The 16737-nt window shown below is 40.1% G+C and overlaps 1 long non-coding RNA gene across 1 annotated transcript in view; it reads right to left on the reverse strand.

The window, feature by feature from the left end:
• Nucleotides 1–897: 897 nt before the first annotated feature.
• Nucleotides 898–16737, reverse strand: part of LOC134432009 (uncharacterized) — a 28109-nt gene continuing 12269 nt past the window's right edge. The window contains exon 3 of the long non-coding RNA XR_010031182.1: nucleotides 898–1005. This is a non-coding gene — a long non-coding RNA (uncharacterized LOC134432009). The remainder of the gene's footprint in view (nucleotides 1006–16737) is intronic.

Consider the following 16737-nt stretch of genomic DNA (forward strand, 5'->3'; position numbering starts at 1 on the left):
GTGGGTTAATTTACGTTCAGACTAAGCCTCCTGTTGGAGTCTGGTAAATATCTGTAATGGGGGGAGAGTTGTTGTGTGTGCATGAGCATATGTGAATGTCCATGTGTACAGTCTGGATAGCTATTTTCCATCCAGAATGAATGAAAAAACAAACCTCCTTGTGGATGGAGAAGGAAAAACTCCAGGCAATTCCAGAATCCATTTATCAAGAAATACAGAGGAAGGAACTAAAAGAAAACTTTGTGATAAAGTATTGGCTGACATATGAGCAAAAAAGCTGATAACCAGTTAAACCAGTTCTGCAGTTAAATCTTCATGTGAACTATGCCAGGTAATTCCTCTGTCACAAATTGCCATTGCTGAGCAATTTCCATTTGAAGTTCTCCTTCATGACAAAAACCCCTTTTGGTTTGATCAGGGGAGATCCTCCAGATGGCCACAGACTGGCTGTTTAGGGTGATGTAAGTGGTGTACAGTTGTAGCCACGAGGTATGTACATAGTTCTGTGGGGAGGTAGAATATGTTGTCTGCTTTGACTTACAGAAAGACCCCTCAGGTGCATTCAGTCAACGTGTGGGGACAGTTAAGCAGTGAAGTGTACAATAGGTTAAGTGTGTTGTATCTTACCCAACTTCTTAATGGTTCTCTCTGTGGACAGCCCTTTTTCTTCTGTGAAACCATTTCCAGAGCAAGGTGCTGCAAATACTTCCATTAAAGGAGGGAGGACAAGGCTCTAAAAGGACCCTCACTGGATGACATGCTTGAGATATAATGAATATTTTAATTCCTCTTTGACTAAGATGCCTTTCCCTCCTGATCAGTACAACCCTGTCATATCTCACAATAGTAGATTTTCTAGATGAATTTGGCCAAACAAGTGCCTTTTTTCCTGAGGCAGCTGGAATCACTGTCAGCATGTCTGTTCTTCCACTGAGCCCTTACAAAGCCACTCTGCTTACCAGATGAAAGGGACACACTGAAGGACCACAACTCCTTGATTAGTACCTAAAACAAAATGTCATTTGACACTTTATCAGCATGGCTTATGAGTAACATAATGTGATAACAGCTGGTGCTGAAACAGATTGAGCAGCTCAGCCCCTGTGATGTTTGTTAGAAGATGTTTGTTTGCTGGTGTTTGATTTGCAGCAGCCTTTAGTGACTCAGAGTGCAAGGCAAGGTACTGCAGTAACAGATAATAGATAGATCATGAGTCTGCATGCAGCAGAACTGGGAGCATGCAAGTTTCTGAGAGGGTTTTGTGACAGAACACACAATGTATCCAGACAGTGAGGAGCAAATACTCCCAAGCAAGAGCTTTCGCTTGTGTATCAATAGAATACAAATCTTCAAGGGTCTCCAAAGGTCAATTTCCTGTATCAGTGGTCAATAATATATCAAAAGAGAGTCCAGAATCCCTGCATCAGACATATTTTTCACAAAGATGAAATAACCTTGCTGAAATCAGAGACATCGAGAGCTCGCTGTGGGGATTGATGTGGGGAGGAGAGCTCAGTTGGTGTTCCACATTTGTGCCAAGAAATACATCAGACCCACTCAGTGTTTGCTATGGTGTCTGTCTCTTACATCATCATGTCCAGGAGACAGAAAAGAAAATGCAACTGTTGTGGTCCTGAATTAACTATGTTGGGAAGGTGTTGGTGCTTGAATCAATTAAAATTCCTGCAGAAAATGCTTGTCCTGTAAACATCTGCCTGGCCAAGTCATCACAATGCATTAGTGCAAATAACCTCACTTCAGGCTCCAAGTAGGTCTGACAGCAGCTGTCCACAGTGAGAAGGGCCATGGGTACATATAGAGCAATAGACAGGACAGAGAGACAAATCATCCCAGTGGGCAGTGGGGGGAGGTGAAAGGGATGAGGTCACACACAGGTATGATTCGGGCCATTTGATTTGTTTGTGACATATAGCCAAAAGATTCCTGAAGATAGACCTGTCAGTCATTTGTACTGGGCACTTTATAGAGAGCATCACAGGATCCATGAGGTGCACAAACCCTCACTGGAGTTTTCCACTGAACTAAGGCATGGGCAAGCAAAGAGGCAGAGCAAAGACTGGTGAGTGCCTGAGCCACAGTCTTGCCAGGCTCAGGATCACCACTATGATTCCCATGCTTGAAACTTGGGTGAAAACCTAGCAACAGCTTAAATGGGAGCAGGAGCATCAGCATTTCATTCTCTGTGACACACAGCTGAAAGACCTTGACTGAGTCTAGGGAAGAACAAGCTCCTAAAACTCCCTCTGACCATAAATTCTTGCTGGAAGGTCAGGATGATGGTGCCCAAGATGGCATAAGAACTCTCAAGCCCAGCTATGAGGTAGAGCTAAGTCCCCCAAATCCAGTGTAGCATGTACTTGATAATATCTTCCATTATAAAAGCCTCACTGTACCTCACTGACTGTAGAGAAGATGCAAATGGCAGGAGCTTGATACTGGAACAAGATCCAGAATCAATTCAGACAGTCCTGCAGGAAGAGAAATTTTAGGAAATCCTCTTGAATTTGATTTAATAAACCATACTCTGGAACTGCTGCTGTGTTGGCCATGTCTTCTGCAGATCAAGAAATTATGAGACTTCATGTTATGTCCCAGCTGTTTCCAGTCGGTAATCTCCACTCTCCACCCCAGTTCTTCTCTTCTACAATTCAGGAAGATTTACAACATGGAGGACTATGAAGCTCTGAGGGATTGTGGTATAACATTCTTGCACAAACCAAATCTCTCTTCTATTTGACTCCAGCAAACCAACTAGATTCCACTAGTACGTATTTTTCATCTCTGCTCTCACCTCATTTCTGATGCTATGTGAAGACCTTGTTCCCAGTGAGAAACTTCAGGACCTGTGCAGCTTTACCAAATGGAGCTCCTTGAGGCAACTTAAAAATGTACAGGGACTTCCTCTGGGTTGCAGGAAGCACTGGAGAATTATTTTATTTGCAGCAGAAAAACTGAAAAAGAGGCAGGAGATGTCAAGGCTAGATGGCACAAAGAATGAACTACTACATTTTTAACAGGTGATGTTCAGTTTTTGAACTAGCTTCCAAAAAATCTAGCAGCAATTTTTTTTTTAAGACTCCAAAATCGGATTAGATTGTTTTCCTGAGAAAATTGTAAGACAAGCATTTGCTCCTCTATATTTGCTTCTCTGGTCAAACCTGCAGAGCTTTCTAGAGTTATGCATATGACCACAGGAAGTCCTGGCCTTTTCTTGAAAGAATTTTGCAGCAATCCTACCAATACTGAAATATACTCCTGCTGTGTGTATACATAAATACAGAAATACATATATGCGTACGTGTGTACTCAAATACACCCAGAAGCATAAAAGGATGAAGCAAAGGATATGTAGAAACTTCATAATCTCTGAAAACTTCTCTGTAAGTAAGATGTCAGTTCCTTTTTTGGTTAAAAAAAACAAATCCAAAACTTCTTTTTCCAATAAGTAGTCATAATCACTGCTAACTGGGTCATAAATTCCACTCTGCTTATTGATGCTTCTTAGCTCATCACTAAAAATGGCCCAAGCAGATGAGTGCTGCTCTCTGCAAAATGCAAATTCCAAATCTACAGTGCTGGCTATAGCTTAGTGCTAGGAACTCTAATGCTGTTCATGCTTTCAGCACATAGAAGAACATCAGCCATGAAGACTGTTACAGTCTTCATTTTGAAGATGTGCGCTGATTAGTGCAGTAAAAGTTGCTTACTCTCCCCCTTCTCCTGTCCTCCATTTAGGCCAAGGAAGACCAAGTTTGGATTTACTGATGAGAAACTGGAAGTCATTGGACAACCCTCCTCACATGACAAGTTTATTAGTCTTCCAAACATCAGAAGCAGGTCTGCATATTAGTTGACTAAACATGAGAGGAGTAAAAAGGTCCAGGTAGCTGGAAAAGATTTATGAAGGAAATTTTAATTTATGCTTTGTACATTGGTGATGATTATAGGGGAAAGACGGAAAGATGGAGCTCTGTTTTCCTAGAGCCTGCTAAGGGGAAGTGGTGAATGAATACTTTGGTTTTCTTTGCTTGCCCGTGCAGACTTTGCTTTACTGATTAAACTATTTTTATCACAATACATTATTTTTCTGCCTTTAAGACTTCTGATTGTCTTTCCCATCCCACTTGATGGGAGTGGATATTTGGGCTTTAGCTGCCTGCTGGGGTTACTCCATCACGATCTGCCAACAGTAGGCTCCTGCCATGGTTTCTGAGGTGGGGAGCTTTCAAACAAAGAAAAAGAGCCATAAGACATGGATATGTGATTTTTTTTTTCTCTGATGTTGCTAATTTTAACTTTTAATGTAGGCCTGTAATTTCTAAGCAGGAACTGTGGCTGTTGTCTGCAGACACTTGTGGAGCTATGGTGACATTCTGGCAAACCACTGGTTCCAAATTCTTCAAGCACAGTCAGAGGTGTTTTCCTGAGTAAAAACACAGGTCCAGACTACAAAGTAGCATCTTTTCTTGCTTCTTGTGAACAATGGCACACACACTCACATCTTCTTCATCAGCATTATTAGTTCAATTCCTTCACATGTGCAGGGGACCCTGAAATCTAGCATTTGTGGCACAATGATCTGTTGAGCCTTGAGGCTCAGTGTGATTGTTAATGAAAATTCCACAAGTAGCTCCATGTACCTAGTGGGATTACTTACTCAGGATTCACCAAGAGGGAGCTCTATAGGCCTGCCTACCTTTTTCAAAAGTAAAAGGTTTAGATGGAAATGCTTAAATGCCTGCATGACTCAGGCATCAAAATCCTATTCAGAGATGTTGCGGTCCAGATCTTCAATGGCTTTCATGTGCCAAGCTGAGATTTGAGCAGTGATTGTGCCAAGCAGGAGTCCCTCCCACTGGCTAGATGAATGCACAGCATTAAAATTATGCCCTTCAGAAATCTAACAAGACTTTGTGAAATTGGCATTCTCAAAGTAAAAAAAAAAAATTAACCTTCTACTAGTTCTTTTCATGGTTATCTATAAATTATCAGTATTTTAAAAATCCATATAGGACCTCCATTCAGCAAAACAATGTTAAATGTTTACCACCTCCAGAAATCATGCTTTGAGGAGCTGTAACAAATGGAATTAATAATGTTAATTAAATATTTAATGCCTTTAAACAGATTGAAAATTCAAGGCATGATTAAACGATTAATGACAAAATCCTGCAAAAATGAGCAGTGCTAAAATTTGGGAATTGATCTTTGCTAGCCTCACCATTATCAGGGAATCATAGAGTGGCATGGGTTGGAAGGGACCTTAAAAGATCATTCAGTTCCAGACCTGTCTACCATGGGCAACAATGCCACCCATAGATTAAGGTGCTCAGGGCTACATCTGACCTGGCCTTGGGATGGGGCATCCACAACTTTTCTGGGCAATCTGTTCCAGTTTCACACTACCCTCTGAATAAAGAATTCCTTCCTACCGTCTAATCTGAATTTCCCCACATGCACGCTTTTTTTTAAAAAAAAGTATTTCTAAAGTTTCAAACCATTTCTCGTTGTCCTATCACTACGTGTGTAAGTTGCCATTAGAAGGGTGCTCTGCCCACCACTGACCTTTCCTTTGGCCCTGTACAGAAGTACACTGCAGCCCTGTCTGTCACTATGAGGTTTTTTCTCATAGATGAGATTTTTTCTCATAGACCATTCACCTTCCTCATCATATATAATGGACATGCTCTGGGTGTGAATAGTGGTTTCCCCACCCCCCTACCCTTTTTAAAAAAAAAAAGCTTATGACAGCATGTTTGTCAGTTTTTACCATTGTTACACAAAACCTCAATTCTCTTGTTAAAAATATTAACAACACAATGCAAAACATCTGCATTGTCTTAATCAGCAGAGATACTTTTACACTTTAATTAAACAGAGAATGTCTTGGAGGCAAAGAAGTATTGTGACATTTATATGCAGCTGCTCAGCTGGCACTGGAAGCTGTATAAAGCATTTTGCATTTCCTCTCCATCACCTTCACACTCCTTACTAAGGATGAGAGTTGATTATGCTGGTACAATTTCCCCGGGTACTAGGGACTGCCTTTTCCCTGTTTCTTTCTGTTTCTGGATTCTGATTTTTTTAACATCTAGTGTTGATTACAGAACAATGTTGTGTGGGCCTTCAGCATATAAAAAAACTCTTGTGGGTGCCTTTGGTGGAACTGTACTTTTCTTTAAGTGGGAGCCCAGAGATCAATTAATGAAATTATACTAAATGGGAGGCTGAATCAGAAATATTATTGAGCATGAACACACCTATATACTGAAGTACATAAAGCTATTATATACTTTCCTCTACAGTGGTCAGACTTGACCTAAATCCATTAAAAGTTTATTACTACATTTTCTTCAGCAATAGAGTAGAAATGCCTTAGACTGTGGTTTACACGTTACAGGAGGCTTTTGAAGCCACACTGTTATTTGGATGCTGTAGTAATATAAATGAAGATCTTCAGTGCATGGCAGTTCACAACCCCTTGCGGTTTATGATAAACACAACCAATCAGCAAATCAAAGCCTGGAATAAACCACAAACTTTTCTACAAGCTGTGCTTGGTAAGCTGAAAATTTGCTTCAAGCAACAAATAGTTGTGAGCTGCCAGTGTAAGACAAGAGTTCAGTTCTTAGAAGATATGTTTCCAAAACTGGTCTGCGTGTTGGATGTAGTACCACAGAATGCAAGAGGAAGTGGTAAAGAGAGGAGAGGATCTTACTGGTGAAACAGTATTTTACCTGAGCCTAACATTGACTACAAGATAGACTTTTCACTCTAATAGCAGCTACATTTATTCTACTAACAGCATTCAGGGGGAAAATGGGATATTTGGCTCAAATGTTAAACAGTTGGTAATTTCATTAGTCTGTTAGAGTATTTCTCTATCAGTAGCTGTACAGCAGTATTTTCTCAGAAATGTCTCAGCATAAGAGAAAACTGCAACAAATTCTTGCACAAACTAGGCATGCATCAACAGTCAGAGATCATTGAAAATGCAGATTCAGCACAATATGATTCTGTGCATCCTGAGATTCTTATTGCAAAAGAAGTGAAAATAAGTAGCTATTGATATAAACTAATTGCCACTGTTCTTGTATTCCCACTGCCAATGTGCTGTTTAACATTAGATGTGAACACAGCAGTCAGTCAGTCCAGACGTGACTGTAAGTCTGGAGCCTTTTTAAGAAGATGCAAAATCTACAGTATCCACACTGGTATTATAGACCTGGGTAAGCCATCTGCCAATGTATTAACTTGAAAGTTAGCAGTTTTCACTCCCGTGGCTGGTGCTTGCCTTGACGGAATAATGGTTTGGTATCTTTTGCTCCCAACCTGGAGGCTTAGCACCTTGCTAGACCACATTCCTCTCTTGCTGTGCAGAAGAGGAGATGAAAAACACCTTCTGGCAGCAAGGGCACTGTGCTCCATAAACGGGAGACGACTAAAGCCTGGAAACCATGGGTTTAAAACCAGGCATAGACACAATATGTGTCACAAACACCTCTGGGCAGATCCATCATCAGAGTCAGGACTGGGATCTGCTCACAGCCCTGGAGCAGACGCTGTCATATACTGGCAGTGGAGATTTTGCAGGAAATCATGCAGACTGCCCTAAGTGCTGGACTGGTAACTGACTCTGCATGGTGCAGAGGCTTCCAGCTTCTCCATCAGCTCGTGGACCCCTTGGCACGTGAATGTCGTGTTTCTCAAAAATGTGCCTGCTTTTTCAAAGTGGACCTGATTTTTTTTCGTCAGGCCCTGGAAGCTCAGAATTTCATAAAATCATAGAATGGTTTGGGTTGGAAATGCCCTAAAGATTGCCTTGTTTCAACACCCTGGCATGGGCAGGGACACCTCCCAGGTGTCTCAAAGCTCCATCCACATGGATAAAATGGGGCATCCACAAAATCTCTGGGCAACCTGTTCCAGTGCCTCACCACCCTCATGGTAAAGAATTTCTTCCCCATATCTAATCTAAACTCACTATCTAAATTTACTATGTAAATGTAAAATTACTATGCAATATGTAAACTTACTATAAATTTGAAAGCCTCTCATTGTCCTGACATTGAATGCTGTTGTAAAAAATCCCTCTCCAGCTTTCCTATAGGGCCCTTTTATGTACCAGAAAATTCTGTAAGATTTGTCGGGAGAACTCTCTCCTCCAGGCCTAAGAAATGCAACCCTCTCAGCCTATTTTCACAGCGAAGGTGCCCTATCCCTCTGATAATCTTTGTGCCTTTGCTAGTCTCATTCCAACAGGCCTGATTCTTTCTTGTTTGGGCATCTTGTGTTGCATGAGTCTAATGGTTGTCTGGCAGTTTGCTGCTAGCTAAACTGACCTGTGTTCTTCTGCCCAATAACTCAGAACCATAAATTTGAATCCACGGTCAGATCTTTTAGGAAGTCAGCTGGGAAACAACTCCAGGGCATACCTTTAAGTCAGGGATTCGTGATTCTCCACCTTCTCTCTGTAGGCAACATCACTGAAAGACTTATTCTTCCAGCAAGAAAAGTTAAGGACATCAGGTATATTTTAGACTTTTGAAATAACAAGCTCTTAGACAACACATTAATTTCAGACCAAGGATTCATATGTTAGAGAACTGAGTTTTTAGGAAACTGAGAAGGTGGCAGATTGTATACTGCATATAAAGTATTGTATACTTGGATATTTATTTGTATAAACCTGTACTTTCTAGAAGAGATGGTACTCTTTGCAAACTTTTTCATTATCTGCCTCTTAAAAACACAAATGTCATCACCTATTTGAATGCTTGTCTTTCAGAAGAAGAAAGCCTGAAAAAAAAAAAAAAAAAAAACAAAACCTAAAAAAGATAATCCTGTTTAGGACTGTAGTGCTGGTTTGAACTTTTTCTCATATATTACGGTTTTTGGAAGAACATGGTTTAGATGTTGAAGAGATGCTACATGTTAGACTGAATTTTAGGAAGCTGAAGAATTTTAGATGTTGGCATTCTTGTGGGAATTTTTGCCATGCAGGAGGAGCAGTCTGCCTTCAGAGAGTAATGATCAACAGTCATCTTGGTATTTGTTTTAAAATTTGGTCCTTCCTGAGTTATTGTCCACCATTATCTGAACTTCTATCAACTAGATAAAGTCAACTTTTATAGATGCTTCAGGCTGGTCTTACTCTGGGATATGTCTTTCATCCGACCATAATTTCCATTAGGGCACTATTTCCGTATGTCTACCAAAAAAATTGATTTGACATTTTCATTTTGTTGAGTAATTCCTTTTACCCCTACAGACTAAACCTGGGCTGTTTTAAACCTGGGCCTTTTCTCCTTGAGTACAAGTCAGTCAGAGACTCTCCTGTCATATCACGGTAGCTAAAGAAGAAACTGAAATGTGTAGTGAAACAAAGTGCTCACAAGAAGGTTTACCTGCTCGGTCTTGAAGAAACTCTTGTACTAGATCTACATATATGAAGAGCAACACAGAAATGTTCCCCAAAATTCAGAGTTTGGCCAAAACAGCTCCTTCTCATTTATGCATGAATTGCCGTGATTATCCAATTGCAGCAAAACACAGCACTGTAAGTCAAGTTTCCTACACCAGGAGATAGTGTTTTCTCTTACTCTAAATAGATCTGGTTGGTCTGCTCACCCCTTGCAGAGGAAGTGGCTTTATAGCCTGAGTGAGGGCTATCAGTACTGCATCAGTGAGTGTGGCTGTAGAGACTGTAAATTACAGGTAGCAAATGAGGCTGATTAAAAACATCTGTTTGCATACAGATACCAGTTTCTGGCAATAAGCAACAAAAGAAGTAATAAGTTGAGTGAGGTTTGGTAGCTGTTTGCCTGCTTGTGGTACTGGATCTCCTTTTGTGCTCATGTTCCAACTTTGAATAAATATTTAGATTCTCTCTCTAGTTATAAGAAAAGAAAACCTGAATAGAAAATGGCACAATATCTCTGATTTCCCATATTGATACTTAGGATTGAACTGCAAGCTGCACAGTCTTCCAGAGAAAACAGGAAATAGTATGAGTCCCTTAGGAATGAGAAATACATGTTGTCTAAACCATCCATAGTCTGGCACAAAACCTGCAGTACAGCTCCTTTTTTAATGTGAATGCAATTGAAAATTATAAGCCAAGTCAATTTTGCAATATTCCTCTGTTTTAATACAGCCATGCAAAGTTTAACCCAAAACCTTCAATCACACAACAGTACGCCAGCCTTCCTCAGATGATTGTCACTTTACACAGAACCTCTTACACATTTCTTCTAGAAAAATAGAATGTTCTCATAAGAATATTAAATTTTTTCTTCTCCTTCTAGAGCATTGGCTATTAAATGCTACATACATTCCAGGTGGGATTTCTTTATCTATATGAACAATATCTTTTTTACTAGTACTTGTGCAAAAACCTTTTGTTACAATAATATGATCAATCAGATACTGCTGCTGTAGATAACTTGGAACAGTAAGAAGTTGGAACTTTTGCATTTCCTCTTCTGAATGAAAATACCACTGCTTTCTTTTATCAAATCCCTCACTTTCACATTTGGAAAGTCCTCAGAAGGGTAACATCCTAGTCTCAGATGAGTCGTGAGTTTCCTATCTCAGTTTTTGCCTTATTTTTTCCCTAGAAAAAGGAAAATTGGAACTTCACCTTATTTTTTTCTCTTTATTATAATCTGCTGGTTCTGTCTTGAAATATTCAAACAGAATAATCAATCTTAGAACTGAGAAATTATATTGCTAAAGTCTATATGTAAGAGTGTAATTGCTGATCTAGTCAAGAGGATATTTACCAATTACTGTCATGGAAATCGGCATAGATCTGAAAGGACCACTTAAGGACTATTGCTGTTATTTGAGTCTGGAAATTTTCTAATTTTTTTTCCACCATTCCAGATGGTGGGAGAAACTCTGATTGCTTCAGGACTGCCAAAAAATTAAAGTGGAAAATATGTGACCAATTCCTTGGCGTCAGCCTTTGCCCTGCACATTCTAATTGCATTACTTCTGCTTGGGGTGGAAATATCTGGTGGTGGTGACTTTGATGTTGCAAGCTGGAGATTTTACTCCTGATTGTGAGATTAATTTAGAAACTTTTTGCATGAAGGTCTATCTTCATCTGTCCTCCTAGCCTGGTTCTCACTGAGGTTCATGCAAACCCTTTCCTGAGCATGAGGAAGGAGGTTCCCAATGTAAGCCTTCTTAGCCAGTAAGTTCCTTATTACACATTACAGGTCTGTAAGGAAAAACAACTTAGGGAGAGCTAGTTTGTAAGTAGAAAATGAACATTTCTGTCTTTTGAGATGAGAAAATAACTATGATTACTCAGCCAGGGCTGGCAGAAAGGGCACAATGCCTGAGGAAGTGAAAAGTGTTGAGGTCACAAGCAGTCAGACGGAGAGAAAGAAACTTGGAGCCTCTCCAAGCAGTTTCTAAACTGCTGTTTCTCCAAGATCAGCCTAAGGACCCAGGATCTGGTGCCTGCCTGAGGTAAGCACAGTTCCCGAGTGAGGCCATCTGGTACTCTAAGGACACAGTTTTCCTCTCAGATTCATACTGCCATCCTGAGGACGTCCAGTCCTCGGACATGACCTGTAAGAAAAAGTTTTTAGAGGCAATGTTTTTTGTGGAAATCTCTCTTTTAGAACGTGATGAGAAACATGCACCATGAAAGGGAGTGTGAGGTGAGCTGTACCCTGTTATGCCTACATTGCTGCAGAGAAGAGAGGCAGACTTTGTCTACACACTGATCAGCATCCCTTTCCTTTCTTAATACTGAAAATACGCAGTTGTGCCATGCACACAGGGGCATAACAAACACTTTTTCACTCAAATGGTGAAAGAAATGTAGTCCTTTTACCCAGGGAGGTTTCAAAGCTTACATCAGAGAAACTGTCATGCTTCTTCTCTTTGTTTTCCCTTACAGATTGATGGTATGAATCCTGTAGCTACTCTGACAGAAGATTTGCAAAATAACATTGTGTCTTCAGTGTGCTTATCCTTCGCTAAGGATAAACACATCTCTGTGACAGAAAATATGCCTGACCTTTAGTGATGTCAGCTGCAAGCATTGCCTCATGGCTGATCACAGTAGCTGGACAGACTACAGGCAGCAGAAGTGGCCAGAGGTCTGCATTTCAGGCTGCTATTAACAATACAACCTAGGACAAACCATGTGTGAAAATCTCTTGTATGTGTCATTTCCAGTTAATAATTCCTGAAAAATAAACTTGCTATTTCAAGTCCTCAAATTGAGAGCAAGGAAGCAGTGTCTCATCTCCACTTTTAAGTAATGTATTCTGAATATAGAAATTGCCATATATTGGAGTGCCAAGCAAATGATTTATAGTCAAGAGATGCCTTTGCTGATAAGCTTTGAGGTAAAGAACCCAGACTGGCACTGGTTCCTGGCTTAGGAGGCCTCATTCCTTCTGGCACCTCATCAAACTGCCCTCTGAAAAATTCAGCTCTGCTTCTCTCAAAAGCCAGACTGGCAGCCTCTCTCTATTAGTTCTGGGGGCAGGCACTGCTGGAACCTTGCTGCTCCAGTGACCTTCCCAAATGTCTGTTCTAAACTTATTGATAACAAATCTGTATCCATTTGTTCTTAGACCAACATCAGGTTTTAGCTCAAAAACTTTCTCATACAACACTGCATTTTGTAATCGGATATTTTTACAGAAAGTAATCAAGTGTCTTCAAGCCTTTTCTTTACTGGGAGAAACAACCATGCTCTTTTTGTCTTCTTTCAGAAGATCTGTGGATCTGCCCAGAACCCTGGCTATAGCACTGGGCAGTACAGGAGGTATTAGGAATTGTTTGAGACCAGGTTTGCTTCAGGCTGTAAACTGAGGTTTCTGAGCCTCATGCTGTGTCTTTCAATTTTGTAACTGCCTTTTCCTCCATTGAATTTTTCTGTCTTTTCTCATATTTCAGTATCCAGGATACTCTGAGGTGTGTGAGTGGCATGAAGAAACAGTTATATCTCCATTTTGAACAAGCTGTTTTCTTTCAATGATGTCACAAATGAGTCATTTAGGTCATTTAAGGAATCACCATTGAGGGTATTGGCAAATTCAATATAAATTTGTGAAAGCATGACTTAAAAAATTTGGTGGCAAGGTCCACTCTATGTCCTAGCATATAGATGAAGCATACATGGAAAACTTGCATTATTGGATTAATTGGATCAGAATCCAAGGCATAATTTGATTAGAATCAGTTTAGAATGATTCACACATAGTCTGAAGATGCAAAATGATAAGGATGCAAAAGGGTAAGTGAGACACCACCCCTGTTGAGCCATGAAGTTCAGTGAGGACCCCCTTGCTTTCTAAACTCCTGATGGAGCCTAGGTGCAGCTGAGCACAATCTTAGTCCCAGGCCCTTGGCCAATGGTTTATGTATAAAAGATTTGGCAGTGCATAATAATTGACAAATTTAACATTTAGAAAGAGAAGCAACAGGGTTTACTACAGTTAAAACAGTGACTTGATAATAGATTCAAGATGGCAGACTCATGCTATACTTTATAGAGGATATTTAAATGAATTCAGACGCACACAAACACAGATGTGTATATGGATGTGTAAAAGGTACCTGTTCAGATTGACACCAAATGTGTTTGCATCTCTGTGGATGAAGGGTTGAGCCTCAAGGAGCTGGGTACCCACCTGAGCCCAGTTTTCACTTACTGTTTTTAGTTCTCAAACCTGTGAATTGGGGAACTACAAGAGACCCTGCACAAGACACTGTTGCAGCCACTGCAGCCCAGGGGAGCTCAAAGGGCCTCACTTGGGACTGTTGTTCATGGGGTTGCAAGTTTCTTGGCTTCAGTCATCAGTCAGTCTCCATCCTGGCCTCAATCCAGACCAGTAATTTTCCTCAAAATTTTAGTAACAATAATATTATTCCACTTGGGCTATGATTCAGGAAGTTAAGTTCCAAGGCATTCAGGGTTATCTCTTGTCCCCTTCCTTGGTTAGGCAACAGAATTTCCTGCTATGGACCAAGATAAGATGTTTTTGATAAGTTCAAGGGAAGATTCATCACCCCAGAGCAATTTATCAAGGACAAAGCCTAACAAGAATTCCTGAGATCTCAAAGCAATCTAGGAGATAGCAGGAATGCACCACCACATGTGGTAGAAGTCTCTTTTAAAATGGTGAATTTAAATGGGCTACTGATTAGCTGATCTGAAAGTAGACTGAAAAACTAAAATACACTGCTTCACACCTGGAAATGTATTTTGTATAAATAATCTGGTATATTGGCTAATAACCTTATTCATATGAATAATCTCTGGTTTTATCCTTTGTACAGTGTGAATATGGAATAAACAGAATGAAAATAAGGAAAAACAAATAAAATCATTTATCAGTGTAGTATTAATTCCCTGGTATTACAGGTCTTCCATTCCTTACTAAGGAAGATACTGTTTCGGAAAACAGTATCTTCTCTCCTACTCAAGCAATTGCAATAAAAACAATAACCCAGAGATTCATTGACATCCAGATCTTAAAAATCCTGGCCATTATAGTATCACCTTTCCTTCTCCTGAGAATGGGGGAGGAAGGAAGAATCTCCATTGTTTTGAGTGGGAGCTGCTAGGTTCTGAGTTAAACACTGTGATGTCAGTTGAGTTCTGTAAACTAAGAACTTTTTTTTATGAGTGATTCCCTGGCCCTGCAAATACATCCACTAAATTATCCCAAAACTTTTGTGATCCAGGAAATGCTATGGGCCTGCCTCTGCTGGAAAGTTTCCCCACTGAGCTGGTCATTCATACTGCTGTAACAGAGGGGACAAGAGGCAATAAGAAAATTTCCCCACAAACGAGGTGCACCTGGCAGGAAAGCTGCTCTTTTGATACTGTCCTGGCATGAAGTTTCACTTGAACTTTTCTGTAACATAGCTCAAACTCAGGTCTTCTGATTGCATTATTCAAAGTAGAGTTCATGCGCGTAGCAAGGGCAAAGGCTGACGGGGAGCACCAGCAGCAGCAGCAGCAGCAGCAGCAGCAGCACAGGCAGTGCCTCAGCCTGTCCAGCTGGCTCTCATGCTTCTCCACGCACCAAGACAGCAAATAGCTCACACAAGTGTTGACTGGCTCCAGGGCTTTTGTTAATTTTGTGCCAGGCTTTTTGCCTTCCTAGGGAAGCTGGAACATAAAGTACCATTAAATGAGTGGAAACTTGAGAATAGGAATACAGGAGCTGAACCAAGAGTTTTCACATGGAATTTGCTCTGGGGAAATTCACTCTCTTTGGCTAATTTCCTGGTTTTTATATTATTTCAGGATAAACAACAGTGCTTGGGCTTTGTCAGCTATTGACAGGGTTTTGTTGCTATACTAACTTCTACCTTCTGTATTTTCTTGTTCCATACATAGGTTTTCCACTATGTTATTCAGTCCTATTGATCACCAGATCCTACAGATCTAATGATCATTAAAGCAAGAATTATAATTTTTTTTTTTTTAGTTTTATAAAGCACAACAATATTCTGGTTTGACCAGCCATCCAAGAAACAAGTGATAACAGCAGGTAAAAATTTAGATTGGAAATGGAAATGGTAAATACCAATAATATTTAATTAATTATGTTCACATTCTTGATTCTATCCTACAGCTCAGATCCTTTTCTACAGCTATGTGCTTAGGTAAATTCAAGATGTGTTCAGTAATATGGAATGAGCCACTGTAGTGATCCTGAACAGAAGATTATTGTTCAGAGCTAATGATCCACAAAACAACTATCTTGAGTAGATCCTGGACAGCGCTATGTTTCACTGTGCAGAATGGATGCCTTGGCCTTCAGTCCTTAAACAGTTTCACTTTGGCACTTTGACTTTTTCTGCCCAGAGCTCTGCAACTATTACATCCTTGCTGATTCTGGCAGCCTTTAGTGAAGGTACAGCCCAAGTCATAAGATACTCCTGCAAAGCTGAATTACAAATCATGTCCCCTTGAACTTTTCCATAAGTTAGCCACTGCAAATTGACTCTCCCCTTCATCCTTTTCTTCCTCAGAATGATGAAAGACAGAGTCCATGTCCAGGTCTACAGTGCTAAATGATTAAAAAAAAAAAACAGTTAGGCATGGAAAACAAAATTTGAGTTCTCTTGAAAGCCAGATTCTAATCACAAGCACTGAGTAGTTAAAGAACTCGATCATGTGATATGGTTAGTGAGTAGAAAATCCCATTTTCACTGTTTGCCCTTTCCCCTTTGAAGCTGTCCTGGTTCCATGCTGGCCATAGTGCTTCTTGTTAGGCTGAGAGTTTTGAACTTAGAAGACAGCAAAGATTCTTGTGTCCCAATGCTTAAATCATCTTAGGTCAAGAAAAAGCCTGAAGAAAGAAAACACAAACTTTAAGCATATGTGCAAAACAAGTTATACAAATGGAAATTAACCTGAGAGCATAAATTCATGTCTGGGGATCCCAGCTGATAAAATATACCTTCACTGGGCTCTAAATGTCACTGAAGTCTTTGTTTCAATTAATTATTAATTATTCTGATTTCCATGAAATTTGGTAATTATGTATTGCTATTGGTCACATGACTTATGAGATAATTTTCAGTTTCATGACTGCTCACTTTGCAAATGTCTTGTTCTCAAGATCAGTCAGCCTCCAACATGCAGTGTGTCACGCAGAAATGGCCCATTGAAGATGATTGCATGAAACCTTTTTGGAATTTCAAGCAATTACAGGTTTTTCTTGC

Source organism: Melospiza melodia, chromosome Z (assembly GCF_035770615.1).
Source record: "Melospiza melodia melodia isolate bMelMel2 chromosome Z, bMelMel2.pri, whole genome shotgun sequence".
Classification (NCBI taxonomy): domain Eukaryota; kingdom Metazoa; phylum Chordata; class Aves; order Passeriformes; family Passerellidae; genus Melospiza; species Melospiza melodia.